General features: G+C 40.9%; 1 pseudogene; it reads left to right on the top strand.

The window, feature by feature from the left end:
• Window positions 1-3,938: 3,938 nt before the first annotated feature.
• On the top strand, window positions 3,939-4,660 carry LOC101604450 (annotated as a pseudogene).
• The last annotated feature ends 882 nt before the right edge of the window (window positions 4,661-5,542 follow it).

Genomic DNA, 5,542 nt, shown 5'->3' with positions numbered 1-5,542 from the left:
AAAGGCCCAAGTGAGGTCAGGGGAAGAGACTAAATAAAGGAAAGGTGGAGGGAGGGCTAATCAAAATCTAAGAGGATATAAGTAAATAATATGGAAGCCTACATTTTGGACAATGGAACACTCAGGAGCCATAGATTGTTATTAGAAAATTTTCAGTGCCAGGGATGGGATACCTTCAAGTGAGTGGTTGGCCAGGGAGGTCCCTGATGCCCCCAAAACATTACAGGCCATTGCCAAGGCCCTTGGTTTCCCACCAGGATAGATGGTAAGACCCTGTTGCTGAAGACTTCACATACTTGGGCTGCAAGGCCACTGAGAAATCCTGCTGGAACTGAGCTAATAACCTCCTCCATGTAGAACAGCTGACAGAAAGCTGGAAGGAGCCATTATGCTTGCATTTCATTGGGAGAGAGAGAAATCACCAATGTAGATACTCAATAATGGACACTGCAAGCCTTATATTTTTCCAGCCAGACCAAATGAGCCAACAGGTGCAATAGTGGCACATCTGTCATGGTAGAAACCAGTTGCCTTCTAATTTGACTGGAGACCTGCTCCATGGGAGGGAATATATCCTTGATACTGAAAACCTAAAACAGGGGTAGTCATGAGTCCTAGGGGTGTAACGTCTGCTGCTGTCTGACTAAATGTATATTCTATGCTTATCATACTTCCCAGTAAGCGCTTCTCTTAATGTTCATACTCATATATTAATGCTACTCTCACGTTTGGTAGAGAACCTTCTCTTTTATGATGACAATGACTTTGGGATGACTCAGAAGGCATTATGGTGCTGGAAAGATGTGACAGGAGTGCTCAGCACTGCAATATATCACACCTTCCAAGGCTTAGGGCCTATAGTGGAAGACGTGGCAGAAAAAAATGTAAGAGCCAAAGGAAGGGTGGGACTCCTTACAACATGCTGCTCCCCGACACAAAATGGCCTAGATATCCTTAACCTCACAGTGTCTGACACTACCTACACATGACCATCATAATAGGAGGGAAAGATCATGACATCAAAATAAAAGAGAGACTTATTGAGAGAGGGAGGGTATATGATGGAGAATGGAGTTTCAAAGGGAAAGGTGGGGGGACAGAGGGCATTAACATGGGATATTATTTACAATCATGGAAGTTGTTAATTATAAAAAAATAAAATTAAAAGGCACTGAGACTACTTTTAGGTTAGTGAAGCTGCTATTGTTAACACATTAGCATTCTTAAGGAAGATGACCCAACTGCTTTACATTAAAACAATGGAAAGGATGCCTGAAGAAAGACTTTCATAGAAGTACAAACTCTTTTGGAAAGAGTTGACTGGAGGAGGAACCTGCTTTTCAAGGTTATGATTTATTTCATCCATGAATTAAGAATATGGCCATTTCCTGCACCCTTGGTATTAGTTTTGGAAGCATGAAAAATGCATGGATTGGTCATGAAGTATACACAATTCCAGGAGAGACTGATGTGGTATGAGGCAGGGCATGATCACCCTGGTAGGCTGAACCTTTGGGAGTTGGATTGTGGTTTGCATGGAGACCCAAAGGTGTTTGGGATATACAGAGACTGTGTAAGGGCTACCATGGAGTCCACTGTTAGTCTGGGATGGAAGTTTTCCTTGGCTACTCTGCCCAGCTGGAAGGGTGGAATTGGAAAATTGAGATACTGCCAGTCTCTACATTGGACCTGAAACTGCAGAAGTTTGATGGTGGTTGAGTTTGCATTATTTCAGTCTCTCCTTGGTCAGTGCTTTTATATGTTGAAAGTATTTAACTTGTTTGATTTTAGAGGACTCACTATCTTAAGTTGGTCAAGACCATGAGGACCTTTGAAATTGGACCAACTTCAATTTACAATGTGTGATGGTTTTAAATCTATTGGGGACCAGAGCTGGAATGTGGTAGTTGGAATATATTGCCCCAATATATTCAGTGTTTTGTTAGCTTGTAGTTTGGATCTGCAGCCACCTGGCTGAAGGAAGTGTCACTGGGCAGATCTTAAGGTGTGGTGGTGGGTTTGAGATTTCAATCTAATGATATACAAAGTGTACCTATATAGAGTTCCTGAAGTGTGCTGTGTGGCTTTGGGATTTTAGCTTTTTCTCTTCTTGCCTTGCCCTTTAAGAGGGGGCCACTTCTACCCTTATGGAACTTCCCCCCACCTGTAAGTTTCAATAAATCCCTTCCTCCACATATGTGTCTGGTCTGGAGCAGAAAGTGGGGAGAGGGAGGGCATTACCATGTGATATTGTTTACAATCATGGATGTTATTAATAAAGAAATAATGAATTAATTAAAAAATAAAAAAAGTCATGGCAGGAAATGCCAGGCAATCTGGGCAACAGGAATGAAATATTCCTAGAAAAAAGTGGCCATAAGCAGTACAGCTGGACTCAAAGTCCAAAGGTTCATCCACAGTGACGTGGCACCTCATCTGTGGATGGATCCAGTGCCAGAAAGACCCAAGGCTGCTGTGCCTCTTCTGTGGACATATTCAGTGCCAGAAAGATCCAGAGCCATGAGCCTCTCCTGTGATTAGTCCTCCTGGTCTTCTGTGCACTGAGCAGAGACACTGCTTCATGAGGAGCATTGTGGACATGCGCAGCCCCACCTATGCCCTGCCCTCCAATCCCTTGCTGACAGACATTCCCCTGCTCTGAGCATGCATAAGACACCTGCTTCTTTTCACTTAAAAAATTATTTGTTTGTTATTTGTGTATTCATTTGCAAAGAGAGAGATACAAATAGAGAGAATGGGCACACCAGGTTGTCTACCACTGCAAACGAGGTCAAGTTGCATGCATTATTTTGTGCATCTGGTTTTATGTGGGTACTGGGCAATTAAATCCGGTGGGTAGTGTTCACAGGCAAGTGATCTAACTGCTGAGCAATCTCTCCAGCCCTTCTTTTAACTTTGTTAAAATTGAGAATGTTACTGTATAAGCACATTAGCATATTGCAAATTTGTCTTCTAGGGTTTAAAATTTTTTTTTTCTTTAGAATTTTGGGTCTGATATTGAGGTCCTTGTTCCTTTTGGAGTTGATTTTGTGTAGGTTCAAAGAAGATGGTGTATTCATTTTTCCAAATGTGATTACTCAATTTCTCCAGTATCATTTGTTAAAAATGTTGACTTTTCCCTAGTATGTGTTTTTGTCCTATTTGTCAAAGATCAGGTGGCTGTACTTACTAGAACTTATATATGTGGGTCATTATTCTATTCTTATATATAGTTTTGTATTCTATTCCACTGATCTATGTAACTGTTTTGTTCCAGTACCATGTTTTCTCATTACTGTAGCTTTGTAGTAGATCTTGAAATCAGATGTGGTGATACCCCCAGTAGCATTCTTTTTGCTGAGTACATTTTCCACTGCCAAAGGTCTTTTGTGCTTTCCTTAGAAATTTTGAGACTATTTGTTCTATGTCTGTAAAGAGTAATGCTGGAATTTTATAGAATCTGTATATTGCTAACAGTAGGATGGCAATTTTCATAATATTACTTCTTTTGATCTATGAGAATGTGAGGTTTATCCATATTCTTATGTCTTACACAATTTCTTCAGTTGGTTAATGTTTTTATTGTACTGGTTTTATTGTATTGGTTGTGTATATTCCAAGATATGTAATGTTTTGTGACTATTCTACACTGACTGCTTTCCTGAATTCTTTCTCTGTATGTTTGACATTGCTATATATGAAGCCTACTGATTCTTCTGTATTGATTTTATATCCTACTTTGCTAAAATAATTTATAAGCGATTGGCCCCGCCCGCAATCTCAGCCCTTTGGAGGACAGCGCTACCCCGTTCCCAGGGAGCGCCTCAACTTTCTTCGGACTCGGGAATTTCTCGGCCAAGAGGAGGAGTCCAGAGAGGAAAGAGCCAGTCCCTCCCTCCTAGGCGCTTTCAGCCCGAGGCCGCCCCCGACAGGCAGGGATGGGCGACGCGACCTGGCTGTGGTTCCCGTGCTGCTCTTGGCCACTCTGCCGGCCGGGTTGCTGCGGCGGGCGGCGGGCTTCACGCCCTCGCTGGACAGCGACTTCACCTTCACCCTGCTGGCCGGGCACAAGGAGTGCTTCTACCAGCCCATGCCGCCCAAGGCCTCGCTGGAGATCGAGTACCAGGTTTTAGATGGAGCAGAATTAGATATTGATTTCCATCTTGCCTCTCCAGAAGGGAAAACCTTAGTTTTTGAGCAAAGAAAATCAGATGGGGTTCACACTGTTGAGACTGAAGTTGGTGACTACATGTTCTGCTTTGACAATACATTCAGCACCATTTCTGAGAAGGTAATTTTCTTTGAACTCATCCTGGATAATATGGGAGAACAGGAACAGGAACAAGAAGACTGGAAAAAGTATATTACTGGCACAGATATGTTGGAAATGAAAACGGAAGACATGCTGGAATCCATCAACAGCATCAAGTCCAGACTAAGCAAAAGTGGTAATATACAAACTGTGCTTAGAGCGTTTGAAGCTCGTGATCGAAACATACAAGAGAGCAACTTTGATAGAGTCCGTTTCTGGTCCATGGTTAACTTAGTGGTCGTGGTGGTGGTGTCGGCCATTCAGGTTTATATGCTGAAACGTCTATTTGAAGATAACAGGAAAAGTAGAACTAGTGCTCCAAGCAGATTAGCTAACATTGAAAACTGAGGTAGAAAACTAAACCTGTTAGAGTCAAGATCGTTAAGTGTAAAACAAGTAAATTTTTAAAATAAAAATAAAAGTCTTCATGTTATATACAAATAATTTTAATGATCCAGTTGTGCTTATGCATGTAATAGGCAAAACATATCAAATATAAGTTTAAGTGAATGGAGCCATATTAACAAGTGTATATCCCTGGATTAAAAAAAAAATGGTCACAAACATCATACATGAATTAAGTGAATGAATCTTCTTCCTAAACACCAATTTACTTGTACCCAGAAGTTTCTGTGCATATGTGGCAGTCACAAGTTGATTGCAGAGGTTGTCAATGGAGCTAGTTATAAACCATTTCAAAATTATCTAATTATCAACCTTTCTCTATTTACATACATATCTTTCCTAATATAAAAAATAAAAGCACAGCTTTGAAATAACTTTTGCGACTTTTGAAAACCAAATATATTGGGCTGGAGAGATGGCTTAGCGGTTAAGAGCTTGCCTGTGAAGCCTAAGGACCCCGGTTCGAGGCTCGGTTCCCCAGGTCCCACGTTAGCCAGATGCACAAGGGGGCGCACGTGTCTGGAGGTTGTTTGCAGAGGCTGGAAGCCCTGGCGCGCCCATTCTCTCTCTCTCCCTCTATCTGTCTTTCTCTCTGTGTCTGTCGCTTTTAAATAAATAAAAATTAAAAGAAAAAAAAACAAATATATTATAGTAAAAAATAAATAACAACAAAAATATTAGTTTTATATATGTAATCTACATTTCCAAAAGCTGACATTTTGATAATTCTTAAAACTGCAAAGCCTTTCTTTCCTCGTAAAAACTAGGCCAAGATTTCTCTTTAAATAGTTATAAAGATTTTCTAACATGAAGATAACATAAAGG

This window comes from Jaculus jaculus, unplaced genomic scaffold (genome assembly GCF_020740685.1).
Source record: "Jaculus jaculus isolate mJacJac1 unplaced genomic scaffold, mJacJac1.mat.Y.cur mat_scaffold_34_1_3701052_arrow_ctg1, whole genome shotgun sequence".
NCBI classification, from domain to species: domain Eukaryota; kingdom Metazoa; phylum Chordata; class Mammalia; order Rodentia; family Dipodidae; genus Jaculus; species Jaculus jaculus.
The sequence above is the reverse complement of the archived record's forward strand: the minus strand, read 5'-3'. Positions and strand labels throughout refer to the sequence as shown.